Source organism: Lolium perenne, chromosome 6 (genome assembly GCF_019359855.2).
Source record: "Lolium perenne isolate Kyuss_39 chromosome 6, Kyuss_2.0, whole genome shotgun sequence".
Taxonomy (NCBI): Eukaryota; Viridiplantae; Streptophyta; class Magnoliopsida; order Poales; family Poaceae; genus Lolium; species Lolium perenne.
Genome location: NC_067249.2, coordinates 215,389,080 through 215,403,053, shown reverse-complemented (window position 1 = coordinate 215,403,053; position 13,974 = coordinate 215,389,080). Strand labels below are relative to the sequence as shown.

Genomic DNA, 13,974 nt, shown 5'->3' with positions numbered 1-13,974 from the left:
TTATTACAGCCAATTGTTCATTTGGAAAACTATCATTAACGAGAACAGGATCATAAGCAATATTTTCCAATCTAGACAAATTATCAGCAACAGGATTATCAGCACCTTTCCTATCTACAATATGTAAATCAAATTCTTGCAAAAGAAGTACCCATCTAATAAGCCTCGGCTTAGCATCTTTCTTTGTCATTAGGTATCTAATTGCAGCATGATCAGTATGAATAGTAACTTTTGAATAAATAATATAAGATCTAAATTTATCACAAGCAAAGACTACAGCTAATAATTCCTTTTCAGTTGTAGCATAATTTCTTTGAGCAGCATCAAGAGTTTTACTAGCATAATGAATAACATTCAGCTTTTTATCTACTCGCTGTCCAAGAACAGCGCCTACAGCAAAATCACTAGCATCACACATAATCTCAAAGGGTAAGTTCCAATCAGGAGGTTCAACTATAGGAGCAGTTGTTAAGGCTTTCTTAAGAGTTTCAAAAGCTTCCTTACAATCAGCATCAAAAACAAATGGTACATCTTTTTGAAGAAGATTAGTAAGAGGCTTTGAAATCTTGGAGAAATCTTTAATAAATCTCCTATAAAACCCAGCATGACCAAGAACACTACGAATACCTTTAACGTCCCTTGGATAGGGCATCTTCTCAATTGCTTCAACTTTAGCTCTATCAACTTCAATACCTCTCTCAGAAATTTTATGTCCCAATACAATTCCTTCATTAACCATAAAGTGGCATTTCTCCCAATTAAGAACAAGTTTAGTTTCTTCACATCTCTGCAAAACTTTATCAAGGTTTCGCAAGCAACTATCAAAAGAATTCCCATAGACGGAAAAATCATCCATGAATACCTCTACAATACTTTCACAAAAACCATGAAAAATAGCAGACATGCATCTTTGAAAAGTAGCAGGAGCGTTACATAAACCAAAAGGCATGCGTCTATAAGCATAAGTTCCATAAGGACAAGTAAAAGTGGTTTTCTCTTGATCTTTAGCTTTAACAAGAATTTGTGAAAACCTGAATAACCATCAAGAAAGCAAAAATGAGTATTTTTAGACAATCTTTCTAGCATTTGATCAATAAATGGTAAAGGGTAATGATCTTTCTTAGTAACTTTATTAACTTTTCGAAAATCAATGCACATTCTATACCCTACAACTACTCTTTGAGGGATGAGCTCATCATTATCATTAGGCACAACAGTCATTCCTCCTTTCTTGGGAACGCAATGCACGGGACTAACCCATCTACTATCGGCAATAGGATATATAATACCAGCTTCAAGAAGTCGTAATACCTCATTCCTTACCACTTCCTTCATCTTCGGAATTAGACGACGCTGATGTTCAACAACGTGCTTTGCATCATCTTCCATATTAATAGCATGTTGGCAAATAGAAGGAGAAATCCCTTTCAAATCATCAAGAGTGTAGCCAATAGCTCCTCGGTGCTTCTTCAATATTTCCAATAACCTTTCTTCCTCAATCTCTGAAAGCTTAGAACTAATAATAACAGGATATATTTTCTTATCATCAATATGAGCATATTTAAGATTATCGGGCAAAGGCTTTAAATCAAAAACAGGATCTTCCTTTGGTGGCGGTGTTGTACCCAGATCTTCCATAGGTAAATCATGCTTCAGAATAGGTTGGCGGAGAAAAATTTCCTCAAGCTCATCTCTTTCTTTCCTAAAAACTTCACTCTCGCTATCCTCCAAATGTTGCTGCAAAGGATTATTAGGAACAAGAACAATAGATGCACATTGCTCCATTTTAAAATCATTACTAGGCAAGTCAGCTTTATAAGGAGTTTTAGTAAATTTAGAGAAGTTAAACTCATAAGATTCACCAGCAAATTTAGTCAAAATTTTCTCTTTCTTGCAATCTATAATAGCTCCACAAGTATTTAGAAAAGGTCTACCAAAAATAATAGGACAATAATCACTAGCAGCAGAACCAAGTACCAAAAAGTCAGCAGGATATTTAATCTTACCGCATAATACTTCCACATCTCGAACAATACCAATTGGAGAAATAGTTTCTCTATTAGCCAGCTGAATAACCACATCAATATCTTCAAGTTCGCAAGAATCAATTTCATGCATAATCTCCGTGTAAAGCTCATAAGGAATAGCACTAACACTTGCACCAATATCACATAATCCATAATAGCAATGATCACCAATTCTAACAGATAGCATAGGAACACTAGCTTGTTTGGGTTTATTAGGATGTGAAACAATATTAGAAGCATCTTCACAGAAAATAATATGACCATCCTCCACATTTTCAGTCACAAGATCTTTAACTATTGCAACAGAGGTTCAACTTTTATTTGTTCTTCAGGTTCTACGGGTTTCTTTTCACTTTTATGAACCGCACTATTTATAACAGAGTACTCCTTCATTTTAGCGAGGAAAGGAGTTTTTTCAATATAAGCTTCGGGAATAACATGATCGCCAGTTTCAACTACAACGCATTTATTAATAGATGAATCAATTTTATCTTTATACGGTTCATGATACTTATCAAAATTCTTCTTAGGCAATTCATAATGAGAGGCAAAAGCTTTATAAAGATTTGCAGCAACTTGAGAATCAAGACCATATGTAGCACTCATATTACGAAATTTATCAGTATCCATAAAAGCTTCAATGCATTTATAATCATAAATTATACCTGATTCTCTATCCTTGTCGTTCTCCCAACCTTCAGTATTTTCTTGGATCCGATCAAGAAGGTCCCTTTTAAACTCTTCTTTGTTGCATGTAAATGATCCAGAACAAGAAGTATCCAGCAAGGTCTTGTCTTGAAAAGAAAGTCTTGCATAGAAATTATCAATAATAACATTACCAGGAAGCTCATGAATGGGGCATTTGAGCATTAAAGACTTCAATCTCCCCAAGCTTGGGCAATACTCTCTCCATCATGAGGCCAAAAATTATATATGCGATTCCGATCCTTATGAATTTCACTTGGAGGATAGAACTTAGAATAAAACCGGGGCACAATATCATTCCATTCAAGAGAATCCCCATTATCCAGTAATTTATACCAATGCGCCGCTTTACCAGACAGCGATAAAGAGAATAGTTTCTTCCTCACTTCATCCATAGCAATACCTGCACATTTGAATAAACCGCATAATTCATGCAAAAACAGGTAAATGATCACCAGGGATGGACAGTTCCATCCCCTTCATAGCGGTTATCCATAACACGTTCAATAATTTTCATAGGTATTTTATATGGTATTACTTCCTCACTGGCGCCTCATCCACTACCGTTGCAGTAGTAGTAGATTTCCCAAATAAAAATTGAAGAGAAGATCTCTCCATAATGACTTATAGCAGCAAAGTAAATAAAATCAGCACAACAAGAAAGGTTTTCCTTACCAATTCCACTTACCAATAGCGCTTCACTCCCCGGCAACGGCGCCTTAAAATAGTCTTGATGACCCACAAGTATAGGGGTGTATCGTAGTATCTTCGATAAGTAAGAATGTCGATCCCAACGAGGAGCGAAGGTGTTGACAAGCAGTTTCGATGAAGAATTCACCGTAAATGCTCACAGACAAGTATTCAGGGGGTTTTGATGTAACAGTTGAATAAAGTACGAGTAAGTAAAGTGCGAGAGAAATAATTGCAGCGAGTGGCCCAATCCTTTTTAGCACAAAGGACAAGCCGGTTTGTTTACTTATAATGACCAAACGTTCTCGAGGACACACGGGATTTTAGTCTAGTGCTTTCGCTACATACGGCTAAATAATCTTCATTGTTATGATAAGTGTTGTGTGGGTGAACCTATGCTAATGCACCGCCCTTCCTAGGACTAATACATACTTGTGATTATACCCCTTGCAAGCATCCGCAACTACAAGAAAGTAATTAAGAATAAATCTAACCACAGCCTTAAACTCTGAGATCCTGCGATCCCTCCTGCATCGATATACCAACGGGGGTTTAGGTTTCTGTCACTCCGGCAACCCCGCAATTAGCAAACGAATACAAGATGCATTCCCCTAGGCCCATAAATGGTGAAGTGTCATGTAGTCGACGTTCACATGACACCACTAGAAGAATAACACCACAACTTAAATATCACACCATTGAATATTACTCAACCATAGTTCACTACTAACATTTAGACTTCACCCATGTCCTCAAGAACTAAACGAACTACTCACGAGACATCTTATGGAACATGATCAGAGGTGATATGATGATGAATAACAATCTGAACATAAACTTGGTTCAATGGTTTCACTCAATAGCATCAACAACAAGTAGAGATCGATACCGGGAGAGTTTCCCCTATCAAACAATCAAGATCAAACCCAAATTGCTACGGCGATGACGGTGTCCAGCGGTGATGACGGCGGTGATGATGGTGAAGATGATGATGATGGTGATGGAGATGATGTCCAGCTCGATGACGGTGACGATGGCGTCGATTTCCCCCTCCCGGAGGGAATTTCCCCGGCGGATTCCTGCCCGCCGGAGAGCTCCTTTCTCTCTGGTGTTCTCCGCCCCGCAGAGGCGGCTGTAACTCTTCGCGAGGTACCCTCTGTGGCTTAGGTCTTCGGGACGAAGGATTTCGCAAAGAAAAGGAGGCGAAAGGGGTCGTGGGCCCCCCAAACCACATGGCGGCGCGGCCAGGGCATGGGCCACGCCGCCCTAGGGTGTGGGCCCACCCTGGATCCTCCTGGCCCCTCCTTCTGGCTTCCTTCGTCATCTTGAAAAATAGGATTTTTGGTATAATTTCCTTCCACAGTTGATCTTCCGAAATATTGCGTTCTGACGGCGCTTTTTCCCGCAGAATCCTGGCTCCGGTGCTTGATCCTCCAATAATGATGAAACATGCAAAATAGATGAAATAACATAAGTATTGTGTCCCAATATGAAATATATCAATGAATAACAGCAAATTATGATATAAAATAGTGATGCAAATTGGACGTATCAGTCGTTGTTCCCCTCAGTCTGGGTCGTTGTTCTCATTCATGTAGGTCGTTGTTCCCCTCCGTGTAGGTCATTGTTCCCGTCAGTCTGGGTCACTGTTCCCCTCGATGTAGATCGTTGTTCCCCTCCATCTAGGTCGTTGTTCCTCTCCGTGTAGGTCATTTTTCCCCTCAGTCTGGGTCATTGTTCCCCTCCATGTAGGTCGTTGTTCATGTGTACTTTTCTTTCTATTTTTCTTCTTTAACTTTTTGTTTTTTTATTTGTTTTTTATATGTTTAATTTGTTCGGCTAATTTTTCCGTTGGTATGTTTTCTAATAGCTATTTTTCCGGTATATGTCAATCTATTGGTATGTTCCTCATATTTCAACGAGTTGTTTCCCTTTGTCTAGGCCATTGTTCCCCTCTATGTCGGTCGTTGTTCCCTCCGTCTAGGCCGTTGTTCCCATGTATCTAGTCTCTTGTTCCTCTTCGTCTAGGTTGTTGTTTTCCACCATGTAATCTATTGTTCCCATCTGTTTAATTTATTGTTCTCATCTGTCTAGTGTGTTGTTCCCCACCGTCTATTTTGTTGTTCCCATCCGTCTAGGTTGTTGTTCCCATCTGTCTAGTGTGTTGTTCCCCTCCGTCTATTTCGTTGTTCCCATCCGACTAGGTTGTTGTTCTCATCTGTCTAGTGTGATGTTCCTCTCCGTCTATTTTGTTGTTCCCCTCCGTTCAGGTTGTTGTTCCCATTCGTCTAGTGTCTTGCTCCGCTCCGTATATGATGTTGTTTCCTCTATCAAGATTGTTGGTCCCCACCGTGTAATCTGTTGTTCCCACCCGTCTAGGTTGTTGTTCCCATCTTTCTAGTGTGTTGTTCCCCTCCGTCTATTTTCGTTGTCCCCATCCGTCTAGGTTGTTGTCCCCATCTATCTAGTGTGTTGTTCCTCTCCGTCTATTTTGTTGTTCCCCTCCGTCTAGGTTGTTGTTCCCATCCGTCTAGTGTCTTGTTCCGCTCCGTATAGGATGTTGTTCCCCTCTGTCAAGGTTGTTGTTCCCACCGTTTAGTGTGTTGTTCTCCTCCATTTATGTTGTTGTTCCCATCCGTTTAGTGTGTTGTTCTCCTCCATCTATTTTGTTGTTCCCCTTATATTTATTTCCAATATAATTATTTTTCATAACAAAATGTACTATTATTATTTTTCGATACCCTTTATTTTTTCCTCTTTTACAATCAAGACATTGTACAAAAATTTTCATAACAAAAAGGTACTCTCCATGGCCATAGAGACTCACATGCACGCACATGACCGCGCAAATGCAGAAAATTAGATCCACTTATACGGTGGGAAATCCCACCGTATAAGTGTTTCTTCATTTGTTTAAAAATTTGTGTTACGCTTACTCTACAAAGTTGGTATCAGTAATATTTTCCTTTGTCCGCAGTATATAATTTTTGTCCTATTGTACAATTATTTAGTTCAAAGTTCGACTAAATCATGTTTTTGTGCTTTAAATTCCTCTCTTTTTTGGCAAAGGGTAGATGCTTCACCTAGTAGATAGAGGATTTTTGGATATTACTCTCGTGCCTATGTCCACGTACATGCATGTTTTTTCCAGCTTTTTAATACCAGTGTGTACAGCCGTGAGCTAAGCTACAAGAAGAAAAAAACAGACCACCCGGTGTACTACGCTCGGTTCACCACCTGCTAGTTCCATGCAGGATCGTATTTTTCTATCATACCAAAGCAGCGCTTGACATGCAACGAGCAACGTATTTTTCCATGCAGGATCGTATTTTTCTATCATACCAAAACATGCAAAGAGCAACGTCTGGCACGAACCGCGTGCGAAAGCAGTGCCACATGTTCAATAGTGGGCCACACGAGGTACACGACAGGCTACATCGCGTTAGGCCCAAAGCATCAAGCGCAGCGTCGGCCCGACGGGTGGTACGACAGCAAATACGGATTCAATTTTTAGTCCCACCTCGCCGCGGACGCGGCTTGCCTGTGCCCTGCGCGTGCGCCCATCCGTGCGGCCAGGGTACGTGGCATTCATCGCGCATCTCTAGTGTTTTCCGTCCGCACCCGTTGCAAAAAAGAAAGTAGAAATACATAATACCGATTACTTTCCATATAACAATAAGTCGTAGAGCGAGTCGTTGGATCTCCGTAGTGTCTGCATGTTCAACTGGTTCTCCCATCTCTGAATCAAGCTCGCGCGTGCGTCCCTGTCGTTGAGAGGAACCCGGCCGGCCTAAGAGAAATTCATGTTGATCCAGGCCGCCGTCAACTTCATCCCGCTGCTCGCCTTGCCCCGTTTGTGTTCGGCTGGTTCTGTTTCTCCAATCGTGATGACCGCGAGGCATGTGTGCAACGTGAGAAGGTTTCGTTATCGCCGATGGGTGATGGGTCTGTTCATCGTGCTCGCCTGCGCCTGCGCCGGCCGCCGTGAACAAACCGTCCTTTTCCTCTTCCGCGCTGAAAGCCTTGCGGAATCAGCCTCCTCGTCGCCTTCAAGCTCATCATCTCCATGGCTAAAAGCGAAGCCTCTGGGGTGAAGCAGCAAGCCGATGGGACGTCGCCTGTGGCGGGGCTGCGATGGTGCTGAGCTCGACGCGTTCTACCTTTTGTCTACGGCGGTGACTGGCTGACTGGCAGGCCCGCATGAGCATGTTCGTCGTTCTAGTTTGGTGCGTGTATAGCGGGGTCGAATTGCCCGTATTCTGGGATTTGTTTTCCAGCCCAAAGGCACGGATTCGAGAAAAAATTGCGGAGGCGTCGGATGGATGCCAGGTACCGTGGCCGCACGGATGGGCGCACGGGCAGGGCACAGGCAAGCCGCGTCCCCTCGCCGCGGGACAAAGAATACCACCACCTTAAATACCCGTCTGGCTCGATGCTAGTGCAAGCAACCTGGATGAAATCCGGAAACTGGCGAAAGTAGCAACACGCGAATGTCGGCCCATATAAATGGGCCACCAACGATCAAGCCCAGGTTGGCAATCCTTCAGCGAAGCATAGGCTGGGTGGCGCGCGAGCCCTAGGGAGGAGGACCCGGCTTGCCACACTGCTGGTGATCCCATGGCCTTCTTTTGAGGCCTCGTTGAATACCCCAGAAATGGGCTTCAAGAATGCTACTCCATCTCCAATTCTGTCCAAAGGCCTCCCGCGCATGCAAAACATCAATGTAAGGCTCGCTTGCTTAAGTCTGTTAAGCTCCGCGTTTCTTTTTTGCATCACGGCTGATGCCATAACACGGGTGACGTGCTCGGCTAACTCCCACCGAGAAGGTGCAAATGCCTGTTCTTGTTCGTGTCCATTCCGTGTGTTTCAGATGCGCGTTAATCCCCTTTGCTATTTTGGACTTTGCGACCTGTCGAGAGTTGCAGCTGAATTTCTTGGAAGCAACCGTGCATGCTAGAACTCTCGCGGGACCTCGGGAGGCAATTTCTCCGGAATATGAACTCGGCTTTGATCTGGGAAAAAATACCTCAAGTTGACTAGTAGTACTCCGTAGTAATAAGCCCGCCGAAACATACATGAACCCACAACGTTTTGGTTTGGAATGATCGTATCTATTATGTCAATGATGATGACGATGATTTCTATGCCAGCGATAGTGTACGGTATGTCTATAGCCAATCGTTATCTTGCACCTCAAGATGGATCGGTTGCTGTTGTGGCCCAGTGCTGAGCGATCGATCTTATCCAAGCGTGAACGGCAGTCAACATCAGTCCATATCCATATTCGGAACTGTTCTAACGTTGGACTCCAGCCGACCTTCTATTTGAGACGAAAGGTGCCACGATCTATTCCTCTTTCTGAGGTTACCTGATCAATCTAAAACAGAATACGCGATAGCCATGCTCAAATATTTGTCTTGATGTGCCCATAAAATGAATATTTATCTGAACTATATACCGTCAGCTAAACCATGGATGAACTATATTCGGCCCATGTATTGAGTTCAATTGTGACCACGGCCTGGGCTGTTGGGCCTTTAGCGATCGCGAGTCGGCTTGATTGTGCGAAGCCACGGTCGCATTGGAGCTTCTCTATCTCTACTACTTAAAAAGAAGGAATGTGTTTCTCCTTCTTCTCCTACTTTCGTCGTCCTTCCTCGGTCTCGTTCCACCCGTCGCCCCTTCTCCCTCTCTCTGAAATCTGGCCAAACCACGCCCCCAATCAAAAAATACCCCAAATTATGCACGATACTAATTAATGTCACATCTAATTACGGTAGAGTACTCCCCTGCCTTCTACAAGATTGACCTACCGCCCCACACCCCCAAATTCACTACAGCCCGTCGCTCGCCGCCTTCTTCCGTCCTCTCCCCATACATCATCCCTGGTTACTTCCACGCGCACGCGATCTAGAGGCCGGCTATAGACAACCGTGCTGTCCTTCTACTCTCCAGCTCACGCGGGCATCCATCTGTCACTACGTCGTCGCCGTCAACACTGGCCTCGACGCTATCACGACGCTGCTACGTCACCCCGTTGCTCCGATGGCGGCAGTCACCACGCCAGCGCAGCAGCGCGACGCCCACCGCAGCACGTACCGCACCCCGCGATTTGCAGCGAAGCCGCTCCGCCGTCCCCAGATAGCTGATGCTCGGTTCTTAAGGTGAGCATCAAATCCGATGATATTCTTGTTGTTCTGTCTCGATTGGGTAGCATGGTTAGAGCAGGGTCTTTGTGCTGGGATCACATCTTGTCTTCATGGAAAAAATGGCTTGGGATAAGATTGTGTTTGCTCGAGTAGCATGATTTGGTCACTATATCACAAGGCCGGGGCGCTGCATCGTGCAGCTGGAGGTCCTATACGACGGCTCCACCAGATCGACGCTGCCATGTACCAAGAAGATGCCCGTTGTCATTGTCGCCGGTGTGGACGGGCAATGCAGGCGGTGCGGTTTATGTCCATGCCCGGGACGCCGCTTCGGACCTTCCGCCCTGCGCGGTCACTCAGGCCTCGTCGGGCCGCCTCCTCTGTGGCATGCCTTGAGACGAGCCAATGGAACGGACACGAGCGACTTCATCCCATGAAGTGAGATTCTTTCTGTCTTTCTTCTCCTCTTTCCATCTCCTTAATTTTTCATCACGTGCAGATTTTCCTGAACTTTTCACTGCATGTTTTATGTTTCAGACTGATTTAGTGTTGTAGAGGAGAAACCGATTCGTTATATCTGTAATTGCGTGTGTGAAGCAGGAAAGATACATATGAGAATCGGTTGGAGAGGCACGCGACCAAGAAAAAGGCACCTACGAATTGGGTCCCTGTACTTTCTCTGGATTTTTTGAGCTTATTCCTTTGCATAAATATGTCATTATTGTATTGGGCGATGCTGACAATGTACAAGGTACACTCTAATATACTCCATTCATACATCTATACTTGGTTGCCAATTTTATGTGGGTAATTGTAACAAATCAGCGTATAAAAAAAATATTTAACTCATATCAATCCCTGGTCCTGACATGCCAGGCTATTTTCCCCAAATTTGTTTCATATCAATCCTTGGTCATCTGAAGACAAATAAGCAATTATTGACACTTTTGTAGGCATACCGTTTGCTAATTCTCTCTGCAAGCATGCAAAGCTTGGTTTGCTTCCAAATCAACAAGGAGCATATGAAGAATTATCTACATACTGGAGATAGGTCATGTCCTACCAGAATATCAGTAGCAAATTATGTGTGGCCATGTGGTTATGTATTCTGATGTTTTTTTCTTTATGGTTAATTCAAGAAATGCATTGCTACTAATTTCTGCCTCGTGTTTTACAGGTAATAAACGAGACGGTCTGGTTGGCCAACATCGCGCCAAACATTTCTAGGAAGACGCTGCAAGATGTTCAGTTCAAAGGTGAAACTCTCCTTACACAATTGAAGAATATTGATCTATCATGCAGAAAAGCCAAACCATTTTATCTTGATGTTATGATCTATATGAAATAGAAATAAACTGAGTATTTCTCGAATTATAAACATTGGGGGTGATGGTCTGCCATCTAGCAGTGCACTCAGTGGCGGACCTTGCAGAAAATCTTTGGGAGGGCGAAGCCGCGAAAATAACATGTAAATTTTATGGAAAATGAAATTATGCAGCAACAAGCTAGAATTTATAGTATTTTTAGAAACTGATATAATTGGATTGATTTTTCCACAAAATAAACTTCTAGCAGCAATATATGCCTAAACTACTCCAGAACAAAAGAACTATGTGATGTGCTACAGGTTGTCATAGAACCATGTAGTATTATAATTAATTATTACACTACATCATCTCTTTGATCAGTGGGTACGATGTAACCTTCTCTTTCTAATTTTGTTGTTCATATTTGAGCAACAAGAGATGGGGATGGACATGAACAAACACTGGTTCTTCACGTTTAGGAATTACTTCATTAACTTCAAATTCATCTCTCACTTTTTTGTAAAATGAATTAATGGTTTTGCCCATGCGGCCTGCCCATCAGTACTTCCTACCTACACAAAGAAACAAAAATCTGTAAACCGCAATTTAATTTTACGGCAAAACTCTATACCTAGCTCGAATTTTCCCTAAATCTAAGATGCAAGAATTAGAGATGAATTAAAATTGGGACTGCAGCATGAGAGGAGAAATTACCAGCAGCTAGCAGCTGGTGGGAAACTCGTAGAACGGAGAGGGTTCTCCTCGCTGGCTCGCTGGCCGGCCGGCCGGTAGGCAGTAGCTCGCAGCTGCAACATTCAGCCGAGGTCGCCGGGAGGCACTTCGAGCGAGCGGGCACCCTGGAGGTGGGATTGGGCGAGCAGCAGATTGAGAGGAGATGGTGGAGCTCCAACGGAGAAGCAGCGCTGGAGGCAGAGGAACGGGATGCGGTCGACCGGCATCAGGAGCGACGGAGCGCGGTTGCTGACGTCCTCACGTCGATGCAGACGAGCCTTTTTTTTCGAACCAACGATGCAGACTAGGAAGGGGAAAAGAGATAAGGCCTTATCCCTCTTATGGGCCGAAAATACTACTGGGTACTAGTAAAATCTTGTTTTTGCTGGGGGGGCGACGGCCCATTTCGCCCCCACTAAGGTCCGCCTGTGAGTGCACTTTAATATACATATATTACCCCTGATCCACTCGCCTTCAACCCTTAAAGGTTTAAAGTTTGTAGACATTAATGCTCATCTCGCTCAAGATTAGTTGCATGTTCATGTTTTTTTGTACTTTTTTTTGGCTCCACTTGCTCTTTGTAGATACTCTCTGCTTGCGGCGCTGATACTTCTCTATTGTTTAATTTATGTCCTGCCAGCTCTAACTTGTCGAAGAGCTATATGTACCATGGATGGTTGGTTTGATTATTTTCTTGCTCTCTCGCTGGTATCCGTGTTCTAGCTGCAGGTGCTACTATGGCCATGTTTGGACTTATGGCACGAGCCCCTTGCTTTAAAGGTTTGGCCATTTTGATATGAGGAAATAATGTAATCTATATTTCTTCATTAGGTTTGGGTTTGTAAAATACATCATTACCATGCACCATAGCGTTATTTGGCATTGTAACTTTTAATTGGCCTAATAATCTTTCTGCAGCTGGTTTCGTACTTTTGTTTGTTGATCCATGTGCACAAATAAATGAACCCATAAATAACTTTTTGTGTTTGAGCCTTTGTGAACTTATTTTATTTCTACTTTAGTTGGTCAATTTTTTTTTGTTTCTTTGTAATGTGTTTTTATACTGAATATGCTTTGTTTAACATGAGTGACTAAGTGGTACATTGTTGCAGATTTTTCAGCTTGACTATGTTGCCCATCAATTTGGTTATTTTTTGGCCATATTCCTCATGGTTACTGATGTTGCCCATCCGCATGCCCCCCCCCCCCCCCCCCCCGCTTCCTTTCTTTATCTTGGAAGCATGTCCACTTACAATTCAAATGGATCTGGTTCAGAACACAGGTATGGGTTAGTTTTATATAGTATGGCAACACATTCAAAGAAGTGTTTGAACTATTGATAATGCATGGTAAGTAGTTGTGGTATCTGCCCATAACACTATGAAGAGGAAAAAAAATATGCGTTTCTGTTGTGATAATGTATAGATTTTTGTATTTAAAAATGCTTACTAAGATGAGCGTCTTCAAGATTTATGTTGATCTCAGAATGATGCATGACCTTAGTTAGCATGCATTTAAATTTCTCTATCATTTTATTCTTTTAATGGAATAAAACATTTAGATCCTTAATACACCAATTGTATTGTAATGTTGTCATAATTATTTGTTGCGTGTTATACAAATTAATAACTTATCATAATTTGAATAACGAGTATAGTTGATAAATCATCAAAATATATCTGGGCTAGAACTTCATTGATTTCGCTATGCATTTATGTGTGGGCTCCCATAGCAACTTACCGGGCATTTAACTATCTTATTAGAATCAATGCATAAAAAAGAGACACACTATATTTATTTGTCGCTGCTTCACATTCTGCATTCTGTTGCAATTTTTGAATCGACACTGATTTAGGATTAACAAAGTAATTCTTGTTATTAACACACTTACACAATAAAACCCCCGTTAATATGACATGGGAGAAAAGGGGTAATAAGGACAGAAAGAACACATGTTGTTGGTCCTATACTGAGAGGGATAAAAATAACATTGCAAAGGATGGGTATTAAAAAACTACAAGTCACCGTGCTTGCGGTGCCCGACAAGATAAAATCATTTTTCTCCATGGCAACACACGAGCATTTAACTATGAATATCAAAGTGTTGTTTGGACTAATCAGAAAAGAAGTATTCTTTCAGGTATACATGTGTTTGAAGCACCTTTGTTTTATGAGACAATAATACATTCAAAAGAAGAAGTTGTTGAGTAGATAGTTATGACGGCTCAGAACACAGGTGTTGAACTTACCGCGGAAGAGCACAAGAAGACCTAAAACTTGGAACCACGAAGAGACACAACAATGTTGTCTTGCTATTGTGTTCAGTATTATCATGGTGTAGTACATTATGATATCCTTAATTTG

General features: G+C 42.4%; 1 long non-coding RNA gene across 1 annotated transcript; it reads right to left on the bottom strand.

Annotated features, from left to right (window-relative positions):
- Nucleotides 1–11,082: 11,082 nt before the first annotated feature.
- Nucleotides 11,083–12,013, bottom strand: LOC127306094 (uncharacterized). The gene is made up of 2 exons (XR_007854431.2): nt 11,593–12,013; nt 11,083–11,450 (listed from the first exon to the last, which is right to left on the bottom strand). It is a non-coding gene; the product is annotated as an uncharacterized lncRNA (long non-coding RNA).
- Nucleotides 12,014–13,974: the final 1,961 nt, after the last annotated feature.